General features: G+C 41.8%; 1 long non-coding RNA gene across 1 annotated transcript; it reads left to right on the forward strand.

The window, feature by feature from the left end:
- Positions 1-2,408: 2,408 nt before the first annotated feature.
- Positions 2,409-13,533, forward strand: LOC125758936 (uncharacterized). The gene is made up of 5 exons (XR_007416483.1): positions 2,409-2,829; positions 3,686-3,814; positions 5,522-5,661; positions 7,992-8,092; positions 12,621-13,533. It is a non-coding gene; the product is annotated as an uncharacterized LOC125758936 (long non-coding RNA).
- Positions 13,534-13,960: the final 427 nt, after the last annotated feature.

The following is a 13,960-nucleotide window of genomic DNA, read 5'->3' on the forward strand; positions in this document are numbered from 1 at the left end:
CCTGGAGCGGCCATATTCTCTTACACCAAAGTTTTGTATAGTTACGCGAGATCGGATCCAAAAGAGTTAGCTGCCAGCCTTCCTTCGTATAACATTACAATTTGTTGCCTTTGCATTCATTGCTTCGCGCTTGCGGTGAAACTGTGATCTTTTTTTCTTCAGACACGATGCGTTTACAGAAGGCCTGGGGAGCGTGCAACTACCACTGTTCTCTATGTGAGCGGTTTAAATCTTTAACCTTTTTTTCAGGTCAACCGAGAGTGGTTAAATTTGTTGTTTTGTGCATGTTACCCTCGCGAGCAACGAGGGTAGACAATATTTTGCTGCCGTCCTGACATACTGGCAGACTGTCTGCGCCTGTTTGCCGCGAAGTAGGCATGTGCGAATATTCGAGCACTAGGAATGTTCGAAGGAATATTATAGTATTCGAATTCGCTTCGACACGAATTTAAGGTTCCGAAATTTCAAAGTATTCATAATGAACGAATAGGCGTATATTGGATGGCATGTAACCCACCTGTGAAGGTGGTTTCACTGCAGCCTGAAAATGCAATGCCGTGAAAGCACCTAACCAACAAAATTGCGCAATGCCGCGAAGCCCCACTTCAAGGTTAAATTAACATATTACTCCGACATAGATTAATCATTTTCAGGGCCGTAACCAGAAATCTTTTTCGGGGGGGCGGGGAGGGGGGGGTTCAATACTTTATGTATGTTCGTGCGTGTGTTTGTATGTGTGCGTGAATATATGCGCAAGCAAAATTGAAAAATTTCGAGGGGGGGGGGGGTTGAAACCCCCAACCCTCCTCTTGGCTACGCCCCTGATCATTTTTTAAGTTTAAAAGCTTGTTATACGGGCTTATATGTTATAATATGCTATATGTATAGTAACTTTTAAAGTGTGACGTATTTTATCGGTTATACCTTGCATCTTACTGAAATTGAAATTCTGCTACTATTTGATGCTACTAAACGCTACTAAACGTAGCGTTTAGTAGCGTAGCGCTTAGTTTAGTAGCGTTTACTTGCAGCAAAAATAATGACATTCGCACATGCCTCGTTCCAATTAAAAAAAAAACGCTGTGCAGGTTAGTTGGGCTTCGACAATATTTATGCTAATTTTTTTATATAATGTGTGATGCATACTATTCGAACTATTCGATTCAAAATTATTCGAGGTAATTGCTGTTCGCTTCGAACCTAAAATAAATTTGCTTTTCGGACATCCCTACCGCGAAGGCTTCTGTGGGGCGTTCCGGGGTGCCTAATAGACAAGGACACAAGGAACATGCGGCGCTGCTTCGTATTGGTGAAAAGCGTCCCTTTATGAAAGCCTCCTTTCGGGACTGTGGCACGGGAGTACAAACCGGTTCGCTGCAGCGGCGGCGGCCTGCGCATCAGCTTCTCTGCAGTGCACGATTGCTAGCGGCGTTTTGAAAACAGATGAGCAACTCCGCCACATAAAACTAACATTTACAGTAACTCTAGGGTGCAGTAAAGCTTTAGGGTGCAGGCGCTCGCAGCGACCCGTAGCGGCCGCCGCTACGGTCGTAGAAAATTAAAGGGGGGAGGGGGTAAGGGCACCGGTACCCTGTTCCTCTTAGATCCGACCCTGGAATTTTCTTGGTTGTTGCAATTTCATTCCGAGCTGCGTCTTGAGAGGTTCGTGCATGCTCGCGTGCGACTGCAAATCTTTCTAGCCTCTCCAACGCAACATGCCTAAAAAGAAAAAGACAACCTGTTCCATGACGTTATGCAAAAGAACTCGTGCAATGAAAAGGCATCGATTCTCATTCAGAGCTTCTACGGATCCAGTATGCCTGCAAGAGTGGGCGTGAAACATCAAGGGAGGTCCCTCATGTGTACATAAATTTCATTTGACTGTTCGCTGATTCTTACTTTTAATTAATTATTTTTATTTTTTATATGCACCTATCTTTTCCTTTCACTGTTTACTCACATTCTGCGCGAAAATATCTGTCTTTGCGTCTGTTCATTTTATTTTTGTTCTTGACGTAACCGCTATAATTGTCAATGAATATTTCAATCACTGTACTCAAACATTACTGCGTGAAAAAGAATGTTAATCAACTAGAACGGAAACCCCGAATTTCCTACATGTTTGTTCTCTACGCCAGCATGTGCCGTTCAGAAGAAGCTAATCTGCCCGCATAGTCTCCAGAGTTTTCTTTTCTTCGTTTTACAATTTATCAGCGCCATGTGTGGCCTACACGACGAGTTTATACCGCAACAAAAAGCTTGGTTTCAACGGGAAACTCCACAGAGCGCAGGCTCACACGCGCGAAAGCACGCCAGCGAGCGGCAGCGCCGTCTGCACGCTGGATCGCGCAATCTTTCCACCTGGCAGGCGCGCTCACGACACTAAGGAGACCTTCATAGCCCGTATAGTTCTGCGTTCGTGTGATCGTCGTGCCGAGTTCTGTTTGTGCGGTCGACTTTTAACGCGCTGCCTCGCATTGTGTGTATTGTGTGTTGTATTTCGTGGTTACTGACGTAAGCGCAACTATACGCGGTACCAGGCAAATAGTCACCAGATGCCGACCGTGCGACTTCAATCTCTGCGACTGCTTTGTTCGGTGTGACCGACGGACGCGATTCATAGTTTTGAAGAACACCTTCTTCAAATGTTTCCGCACGTCAGTGAGTAGCAGCGCCGCAATCCTTTGTCGACGACGCGTTCTGTCGCCCTGGAAAATGCTTTGACGCTCGGGGACGGCCGGTAGCTCGGCGATTCCTCGCTTGGCGCACCATTGGAAACCGGCGGTCATCTAGCAGTGTACGCTGCCAGCGTATTTTTTATTGCCAGAGGTAAGTGAACGTTACGCTTCGTACATTGTGAGTTATTGTTATTGTAGTACGCCTTGTCGCCGAAGAAAATCGCATAACGTGTTGGTAGTGTATGCGGTTGTAGTTGTGAGGATTGTGCTCGCGCATGACATTTGAACGTAATCGGTAGTGTTATAAAGTTTTGGTAATTAGCTCGCTTGCACGCACTGCTCTACGCTAATATTTGCTGAAAGGAGACAACATTTTTGTCAGGCTCACCAATGTCATGCGTTTTATGCATGTCTCTCGAGAAATTACTTGGAGTAACGCCGTGAAACCGAAGCTTCAACATCCATTTCGTTCGCACGAGCTCTGAAGGAATAATCATCAGCCACCGTGTGAATCGTGAATCGGTACAGTGGGAGAAATATAGTGTATTTAGGGATGTTTTCTGTAGGCGTGCATTTTATTTGTCATTAAGTAACGTGACCCTCAAAAGCGTTAGGTTAGCATTCTTGGACATTGCTTATCATCTTTCAAGCAATAGATAACATAGATTTGCTAAAAATGCAATTTCTGCAGCATGACATTGTATTTTGTTCAGTTGGTTTGCCCCATTTTTATCCTTTATGCACGTTCACCTAATTTGACAAGCCGTACTTTCAGCTGAATTTTCAATTGCTTTTAGCACTATATGTGCGTCCGTGTATTGAAGTCCCACCTCTCATCGCATAATAATAGCTTGTGAAGAACGACGATTGTCTTGAATTAGCCATTTATCAGAGCTCTTCCTCCCTCCTCAAAGGGCAAGGTGCTGCTGGCACACCTGGTTCGGCTTTTCTTAACCTTTTTTTTTTTGAAGTTTTTGAAGTCTGAAGTTTTTTGCAACGTACTGCAGGTAGCAAACAGCAGTGCCTCGACAAACAGTGGAGTGCTGACCATGCAGTCCAGAAGGTGGCTGAGGCAAGTATGCTATAGGAGGTGCTTATTCAGGCAGAAGAAATAAGCATCTGTAGCCAGCGTAAAGGTAATGTACAAAGTTCCATTTAATGAAGAAGAATCTTGTTTTGAGCTAGTCATGTCGAAGGGAAACAATGAGCGCTAGATAAATGAGATGGAAATGCAGAGTAACAATGTTATGTATGCCAGCAACCAACTTAAGTTTATTCATGCAAAAGGGTTATTTCCAACTGGTTCATTTGGGGGGAAGAGCCCACAGTTTCCACGAATGGGCATACCTGGTAGCCGTTGCACAACCTGTTACTGTGTTTTCGCACTCATTATTATGTGCCACTTACTCTTGTGACGTTCCACCAAGGTGAAATTACTTCACATGAACAGCAGCGAGAAGGCTCTTGCTAGCCAGTTCAATTAAGACAGCGTTACCGTAGCTTTTAGTTCCAGTAAACCAGCTAAGCTGTATAGAAGAGCGTACTCCATGTTTGTCACCATGGACAGTGCATTTTGCCTGGGAACATGGCTTAGTTTTGCAAAGGAAAATGTTGCCTTTCTGTAAACGTGGTACTGGGAAATGGCATTGTGCCAAAAATATTAAGGTTTATGACTTCTTGAAGCACGCATTGTTGTCAGGGATGTTAGCGTTTTCATAAATGCAATGCATGGTGCTTGAAGAATATAGCGGCCCACTTTAAAATTTATAACTTCATGATTTCAGTATCTGGGACAGACTTTACTGTATACGATTTGTTTCTGGAAAGCTTCAACCTATCTTGCAATTCTTCAAGGCCAATACTGAATTTGCTGTGTACATTTGGCTGCACATTCTCATCACTTATGCTAAACAACAGGCTTGATTGATGTGTGGAATTCCTGTCAATCAATTTTATTGATTACCTCGGACGATCTATTCTGCTTCCCACAGTTATTGGGTGCTTTGTGTGCATGTGCTATGCATGCTAGAAATGAAAACAGGGAATGCAGCTGGCAGCATCAATGAGTACAATGCCCATAGGCTATTATGAGGTGCGAAATGTTGCCACTGCTAGAATTTACATTATGTGTGCATGGTACAGCTGATTGTGTAATTTAGCACTTTCCAGCTACTTACGCAGTTGGAGCAGATGTCGATCATGTTTACTGTGGTATGGCACGGCCACCAAGTTCGTGCATTCTGCATACCAGGAAACCTGACACGAAGCAACGTATTGCTGTGATGGCAGCTAAGTGAGAACGAATGAGTTTGTCTTCTCTGTACATTTGTCAATATCATTACACAGGCTTGTTAAGTGCATTCAAGCGGCTTTAGCAATGCACTTGCAGCTACAGAGCCAGTAAAGGCAGCCAATTTCATCATCAGAGTTCACTCTGCAAATCCCACTTTCCATAAAGGGCATTGTTTTGTGATAGCTTAAGGTCAAAACTTGCTCAATTAAACACTTCTTGGTGTCTGACAATACATGAATTATGATAATTGTTATATCTCATGTGAAATTATGCCATTGTTTTTTTTTTCATATTCTTACTTTGCATACACACTTTACGACTGCACCTTCCCCAACCGAATCTTTACTAGTGCTACATTCTGTTATGGGTGAAAACAATTATTGAACTAAAAACCAGGCCAAGGAAAGCAGTATGATGCCCTGTAATGTAGGAGGATGCCGCTATTGCAGTGTTTAGTCTAGAGCTGAATTTAATGAGAAAGGGCAGCAATGTAGGTCATCTGTGGATATTTGCAGACCATAATTGTGTTGTGGTCATTTTGTTATCGCAGGAAGCATCTTCAAAAAGCAGTGCTACAAGGATGTGAGCAGCAGTTTCCCTTCAACGAACAGGTCAAATTCATGGAAGCCACGTGCCTGCTGCTTCTGGCCTACACAAACATGCAGCCACCATAGTAAAGTTCTTGCAAAGGTGTGAGACATCCCTATGCTGCATGGATTGAGCATGTTAATTGCCTGTTTTTTATAGCTTATAGTAATATGTCTACAAGTGTACTTCCTTCTAGTGTATATTTACATTCTCTTAAAGGGCAGTCAGCAAGCTCCGACTTCTTTTTTTTACACCTCCCAAACAAGCTCGCTAATTCGTACAGAGGGCCGCAGGAATAACATTGTCCGAATGTGAGACACTCCACTTCTAAAAACAATAACCGCACCTCCTCTTCAGCGCTTGACCAGTCCTCTTTGCTAGCGAAGTGGTGTAATGTTGCCTATGAGCAACATTAAGTAACGCTGACTGTTGAATAGTCCTCTGCAATACGAAACGGCATTTTGGCTTTGTGATGATGCAGTATCTGTGGTTGTCACAAGAGTTGCGAATTGGTTTATCTCGCCAGTGCTTTTACTGTGCTTCCTCACCGCACCGCTCTGGCACAGTGGCACATCGAGGAAGCCCCTCTTCAGGATGGTCAGGCTGAGCGAGAAACTGAAACCAGCTGGAATGTTCGTTCTATCCCCTGTGGCTTCATTATTACACCACTTAATGAAAAAATTCATGTGACAACATGTTCACGTTGTACAAGCGTGCAGTTGTCACAAATTTTAGACTCCGGGGTTGTTTAGGGGCCCTTTAGCCTTAAAGTATGAATGGTAAATTCACACGTCACGTGGTTTTCTTGCTTTATTTTTTGCAATGCTGATTTTTAAAATAGCATGTCAGCTTCTGTGAGTGGTAATTTATACATTTATCATACAAAACATCCTGCTATATTCAACAAGTGTTATTATAGATTTTTCATGGCACCAGAGCCACCTGCTTTTTGCCGTGTGGCAGCTACATGGAAGTTCATTGCTATGCTGCTTTGTTTAACTGATATCTTTTCAATCAATGCGTTTCACAGTCCAGGGTGTTTGGTGTATTTGCATCTTGACGTGTTTAATATCATACAAGTGATGGATTTTTTCTGTCTTCTAGTGTTTACTTTGCAGCTATTTAACTGTGGTTTTCAGGGGCATATCTAGACAGGAACATCAATTCTGCTAAGCTTTGGTTCGAAAAGAGACGCTGAACAGGAGTTCCTTAGGTGCATGCCCTGAGCACCAGCCCTTTGGATTACAGAAATATCTAAACTGCATAATGTCTGCAGCTCCTTGCTTAATTGCATGTCTTTCTTCAACCTACAGCTCTTTCCATAATCCTTAACATTAACCTACATTACCAAGTGAACATCCCCCGCTGCAATACAGTGGTTATAATGGTCAGCTGCTGATCTGAACTGTGCGGGTTCGATCATTGATGGAGTGGTTGCACTTTCGGTGGAGGTGCAAATCCTAGAGGTTCCTGTGCTTTTAATTTCACGTTTACATACAGAACCTCATTGTTATTATTACATCAGCAAGCCGACAGAGTGGTAATTCTAGATTGTATACATATTTAGTATAACAGACAGCTGAGCTGGTTGGTAGGTATTCATGTTAAAAAGGCAGGGCATGCAAACATGGACACAAGAGAGAACCAAGACACCACTAACGCCAACTGGAAAGGTGGACAGTGGCACAAAATAAAGTAGACACAGAAACTTATCTGTGCATGCCCAGGCAAGAGGCGATACCTATCAATCTGGCACGCGCGATAGTCTACATGAGAGATAACTGCTCAAGCATTTGATTTCTTCTTTATGCTAGTTAATTGACGGTTGGCTCTCTTGTGCACTGCCGTTATCGATATGCCAGGCCTCGACAATTGGACGCCTTTCTTCATTCATGTGCTTGTACAAAACTGCATTCATCGAATTTTGGCGTGCATTTACGCCCTCAACAATGTAAAGGTAGATTAGGTGATGAGCCTCCAGTTAGTGATCTCAGCGTTTTAGGTGTCTTGACTCTCTTGTGTCCATGTTTGCATGCCCCATCTTTTAACATGTATTCATATAGTGCGTAAGAGAAATAGGTTATCTAGTGAGTTATTTGGAAAGTAAGTTTAGGGCGAACACCAATATAGCAGTGTAAATTAAATTTAAGCGATGAATGCATCGGGCTGGATTAGGAAACAATATAATGGCGAAATATAGCCGTTTGCTCTTTGCTTATACTTGTCTCAGTTTCTTGTCTCGTATGCTTTGACAATGACCAGGTGTCGTGTTGGATGCTACCTATTGGTTATGAGCTATACATAGACAAAGCAGCGGCTGTTTGGATGCTTTCTAAACAGCTACCTCATGGGGAGAGAAAAGTTCATTTGGGTTATGTGAGGCATGCTAAAAAAAAGTCGACTTGTTTCTGATGTTTTTGTTTTCCTGGCAGACATTCTACACAAACTTGCCCAAAGGCGGAAGGAAGGCACGCACAGATGGACGCACAGAAATCATGGGGCTGCCGTAGAAGCTGTGAATGAGCATTAACCTGTGAGTATGTGTCTTAAACATTTTGCTGAAGCCTTTTATTTTGGCTGAACATTCTTATCGATGCTTTGTATTCCCTGATTTGTAGTGCAATATTGTTACACCCTGTTGCTTTCACAACAGAGCTCTTTAGTCTGGTACAAGGCCCAAAAAGTTCGACCTAGATGACCAAATTGTGGCAGCTAGTTGTTTCCACAATTAATGCATTAGTGTAAAAAACGCAATAGACGGAGCACAAGAAAAAGGAAGACACAAACAGTGCTGTGCTCGTGTGCTCAGTCTTCTGCACTGCTTTGTTTACGCTCTGTCATATCCAACACACAAAAGCATCCATTTTAGCTTATGTAGTAGTCCAGCTCATACACTTGGTAACGTTCTCCAACGGCAGGATTACCGGATATCTGGCTTGTGAAGTCAATCTAAAGTGCATGCCTGTTCGTGTAGACTTCTGTGCATCCACCATTGAGATGGAAATGCAGCTGTGTTTTAATATTTTAGCCAGTATAGCTCGTGAATGGAATTTGGAGCTGTGACAGCAACACTTTTATAGGGGGTGAGTTACTAAATTATTGTAGACTTGTGTGCATCCACCATTGTGATGGAAATTCAGCTGTGTTTTAATATTTTAGCCAGTATAGCTCGTGAATGGAATTTGGAGCTGTGACAGCAACACTTTTAGAGGGGGCGAGTTACTAAATTATTGTGTATTTCTCGATGTTTGCATGTTATAAAAACATAGCTGGTTAAAATTAGTCCAGATTTTACGCTATCTCTTAACACATGACCTTCCGTACTGTTCGAAGGCATTGAACCATATGAAATGCTTTGTGCCTTTGTGTGTGTGCCGAAGGTTAGGAGTCATTATACTAGAGATAGATAAAAATTGGTCAGAGGTTAAAGTAAATTTTTCGCAATCAACTTCTTGTGGGCAGTTATTCAGAGCAGGGTTTTGAAGTAATTTAGCAATACAAGCAGATTAGTGCTTCATTTTAGTGTCTGACAGTGCACACTGTTTTATTTTAGTACCTATTTGGGTCATTTCACGCCAGTGTGCCAGGTCGTTTTTTGACCATTTCCAATATTTTGTAAAACTGGTGCTGTTATGTTTCAGTGTGGGAAGTAGTCATTCAAGCGTTATTTTCGGGGAAAGAATTGCATGATGCAGCAAAGACCTTTCAAACTTCGCATGCAGAAATGAAGCTGTGTCAGGCAAATTAATTGACACATGGTTATTGCGTCGAGCTATTACTACAAAGCATTTGTTTCTTTAACATAGTCACCAATCTTTCATGACTATGATAGTCGAATTTATTTTGATTTCAATTTATGCTATTTGCAGTCGTGAGGAAACATTGCAAAATGCACCATTTTTAGTATATTGTAAAAAAGACTGAATGTTTCATGTGAAATATATTCACAGTATGCGTTCAGTGCATATACCAAGGGTTGAAAATGCTGCTGGCAAAAAGAAGCAAAATATCTTCAAATTGGCACTTGGAAGAAGTAGTGTTTGAACCCATATTGCGGGCTCTCTTTCACTGTGTAGCAATCCCAGCTAAAATGTTGCCTACACATCATAGTGTGCTTTCCTCGTGCGATAATTTAGACAAAGTTTTCAAGGTGTAATATTATCTTCAAGCGAAAAATAATTTTTTCAAATGAAAAATAACAAGGCTGTGGGAAGTTTCTTGGAGCTTTGCCTTCACTGCACAGCACATCATTGTTCTTGCATGGTATTTCAGACAGAAGTATTGCTTAAATCTGCAACATTTAGACTTGCACTATATGAGCACAGGGGCACCCGCGTGAATCCTGTGCCAATGTGCTGTGCAGCGAAGGTCAAGGAACGAGACTCTGTGCAGGCTAGGGATTATTCACTTCAGTAAATTTTTCCTTGCTTACAACCAAGCAGTATATATTTTTTTAATGGAATATAATTGCCAGCAAAGTATACCACACATAATGTCTTGGCGACATTTCTGTTTGGAATGCTACATAGCAAAAGCTAAGCTGCAATATGGGTCAAAAGCTATTTTTTCCGACTGTTACAGTTTGGTGGAACGTTTCTGATTATTTTGTTTTTATAGTAGTTTTATGACAAAGTGGATATCTATTTACTTATTTATTTATTACTTGACAATACTGCTGACACCAGTAAGCAGTATTGCAAAGTGGGCTACAGTGATAAGTTACACATAAAATGATCTTGCTAAGCAAAAACAGGAGCATAACATATACAAAACACAAGATAAACCAAGAACATCTATACAACCGTCTTAAGGAAAATGATAAGGGAACAGCACAAAATACAAAGGCAATGAACTTTGGAAATCAACCTTCGGTATTCCATACGAAAGAATTAGTCTTTCTTCTGATAAATGTTAACATTAGAACTTCAGCATTTTGCAGTGTTTCCTTATGGCTGAAAAAATGTAACTTGAAATGCAAATTAGTAAACTATTTTAGCCATGAAACACTGCCACCTTCAGATTAAAGAAAGAAATATTCTGCATTAAAACGGGAACAAACAGCGCTGGACACGGGACGAAGAAAGAACAATAGACGAGGGTGCTGTCGCCTTCGTCTACCTTTTTTTCCGTCCCGTGCCCAGCGCTGTTTGTTCCCGTTGTAATCATGTACTAACCAGCCCAGTTAGGTGCTCTCCTGAAATATTTTGCTCTAATTGCTCAAAGCAATAACTTTGTATAAGTTATCTTGCATGACGCAGTTTCACATCTGTAGATGGATGGATGCTATGTGTGTTCCCTTTAAAGCGAAGCATTGACATGCAAGTGGCCAAGCTCAATTTTTGAATTGGCTTAATGCCTTTCCTACCTGAATTAAATTTCTTTCCTTAAAAAAACTTATAATAGGTAGCTTATTGTTTTCGGCATTGTACATAAAGACCCTGCAAGTTTGTTTTTGGCTGTTCGCCGCTGCTTTTCCACTACCTAAATCCTCCATCTGTCTTTTACTGATTTCTCTGGTGGATGTGTTCATCTTTATCAAGCTTTCTCTAAGCCTAGGGCTTCATGAGAGCTAGTTCCCACACGTACAGGGGTGGACATTTTACATTTATTTAAAAGGTGGTCCGTCATTTCCATATCTCTCTCACAATCAAGTGCATGTGACACCTACTTACTGGATCTCACTTTATACTGCATATTCTAAGACAAGATTAACTCGCTTCAGACATTGCACTAGCTTAATCATATGCTTCCCTCCTTACTTCGTCCTTTAATTCTTGCGATAGTTACTCAGAGCTTTTAATTTTTAGTGATTCCCCCTGGATCCATAAATCATCTCCACCTCGCTGACATTGCACCTACGGCTTATTGTGCATAAAGTTAATGCTGCTCTTCAGGCATCACGAAATTTCGTCCTGGAAATAGCACTTGACTACAGGTATGATCTTTTTAGCAGCATGAATCTTTTTGAACAGCAAAGGAGTTCGTTAAAAAACCACCTTTATACTTAAATGGGGATGACTAATTCCATACCTCGTTTATTAAAGTTAACCTCTTTCAATTTCCTTACGCTTGTTCTTTGTGTTGTGCTTGCCTCATGGTTTGCAGTCTTTATGGATCTGGTATATTTAAAGAGTTGAATAGCCGGTCACCTGCTTATGACACTGCAGCTTAAGTATTGCACCCACTATCATTGCCATAGTAGCATTTGGTACAGTAGAGGTTTGTAATGAATGTAACGAGATGTGCAGCTCATGAAATAATGTTGAACAACGAATGTTGTTGGAGCTAGTGATTCAACAAGAGGACTCCTCTTTAGAGGGGCAACGAATTGCATCAAGGTTGCTGCAACAACTTAGACACATCAATTTGTTGAAACATTGGCTCCAACAACACGCTTTGTTCAATGGTTTGACATTCATTCAAGCCGCCATCTTCAGCTCAACTTTTGTCGCGTTAAGATGTACAGGATATACAACTGTCATGTGTTTTCTGATAGAATTCAAGAGCTATTGACAGCAAGCCTTGCTTCTCAATTTAATTCTCATCCTTTACGTTTACGCTTTAATCTTTGTCATCTTCAGCCTTATTATATGTGCACTGCAGCAGTAGCCCTTCGCAGTGGTCTACAATTGCCTCGTCTTGTGCGAGCCGATTCCATTTTATACATGCGCAATTCTTCATTTCTTCACCCACATAACTCTCGTCTCGGCAGCATTAAGTACAAAAATTGTAACTGTTAAGACTTTTGCTTCAACATCATGACAATAATTGAATAGAATTGGTAATGCACGTAAATAAATACTCTTGCAGTTAGAACGTAGTGTGTTTAACCCTGAGTTCTTGTGTACTATAGCAATAAGTCTTCGTGAAATCATGCTGCTTGTTCTTCATATAATTAGAACGAGTCCAGAAATATCTGCAAAATACCGTTTCTGCTTTTTTGATTTCTGAAACAGTGATGCTAAGGGAGGCCATGTGCACATGCACCATGGCAATGTTTAAATGTGTATAAATTCTGAACATTGCTGTTGCTCTAGGGTTTTCTTTCACTTCCTTTTCAGACGTACAGAAAGGAGCGAAGTGGAGCTGTCCATGGGCCGTGCACACAGTTTCATAAGCAGGCTTGCAACACTTTTGACAAATATGTTCCTGAATACATCTGCCAAAGTGGCATTTAAAGAAGCATGTAGTAGTGTACTTCACTGTTTATTTGGCATGAAGCAGCAGGTATGCTTCCGTCATCAGCAAGTTCACACAGTACAGTGCATCTACACATGGCATGCTACCCCCACATCTACCAGCTCGGGATGTGTAGCTTGATTGTAAAATGTTTACTTTGACTTAACACAACAATTATTAACAAAATGACATGAAAGTTTTGCCACCTATGCAGGCGACATTCTCAGTATACGCTGCCAAATATAAGCGGAGTTTGACCAGTCCATTAGTCGCACATTTCCTTGTAAACATCTCGTAGAGGGCTGCTGTTGTTGTTGCAAGCCAATGCGCCGTGATGAATGAACCATGATTCCAAGATTTTTTTCCTCCGACCTTTGTACACGAGGTAGCATCGTCGAATTGATTAGGTCAAAGTTATGCCTTGTCATTCAGCAGCGTTCAACAAGCTCCGTCTTAGAACATGTTGCATGGGTGGTTTTCGCAACATCCTCTTTGTGTTCTTTAACCTTCGATTACCTTCTTCAACCCATTTCGCCTATGCAAGTTGTGTCGCAATCCCCACATTGTACTTCGTAGATGATCCCGCTCTAATCTTCGGCGGTGTTTGTGTATACCTTGTCCTTAGGACATGTGTTCACAAAGCCCAAAGACCGCACACCTGCGGATGATTAGAGCAGGGTATTCTACAGAGTACGTTGTGGGGTTCACGACACCACTTACATCGGCGAATTGGGCAGGAAAATGCCAAAGACGTTCAAAGAACACAAAGTGGGAATGTTGCTAAAGCCACCCATGGAGCGCATTTAAGACAGCTTGTTGAATACTGCAAGACGACAGGTTATAGCTTCGACCTTAACAATGCGACGATGCTGGCTCAGGAACGAAGGTGGAGGAAAACTATTGGAATTATGGTTCATGCGTCATGAAGCATCTGCTTGAAACAACAACCACAGACCCATACCGAACGTGTACGTGGACGTATGTGGCTAGTGGACTGGTCGACCTCCGCTCACTTGTTGCCAGCGTATACCGAGACTGCCACCTGCATAGGTGGCAAAGCTTCTATGGGATTTTATGGTGCAGTTGTGGTACACAAAACAGTTATTTTGCATTAAGGCAAATGTGCCGTATTATATTGGACAGTACGGGCAGACCATTCTTTAGTATCTTAACGTAGGAGGCACGTAAGAAGACCTTCTTGAAGGAAATTGTTTTATTCTGG

Source organism: Rhipicephalus sanguineus, chromosome 6, assembly GCF_013339695.2.
Source record: "Rhipicephalus sanguineus isolate Rsan-2018 chromosome 6, BIME_Rsan_1.4, whole genome shotgun sequence".
Classification (NCBI taxonomy): Eukaryota; Metazoa; Arthropoda; class Arachnida; order Ixodida; family Ixodidae; genus Rhipicephalus; species Rhipicephalus sanguineus.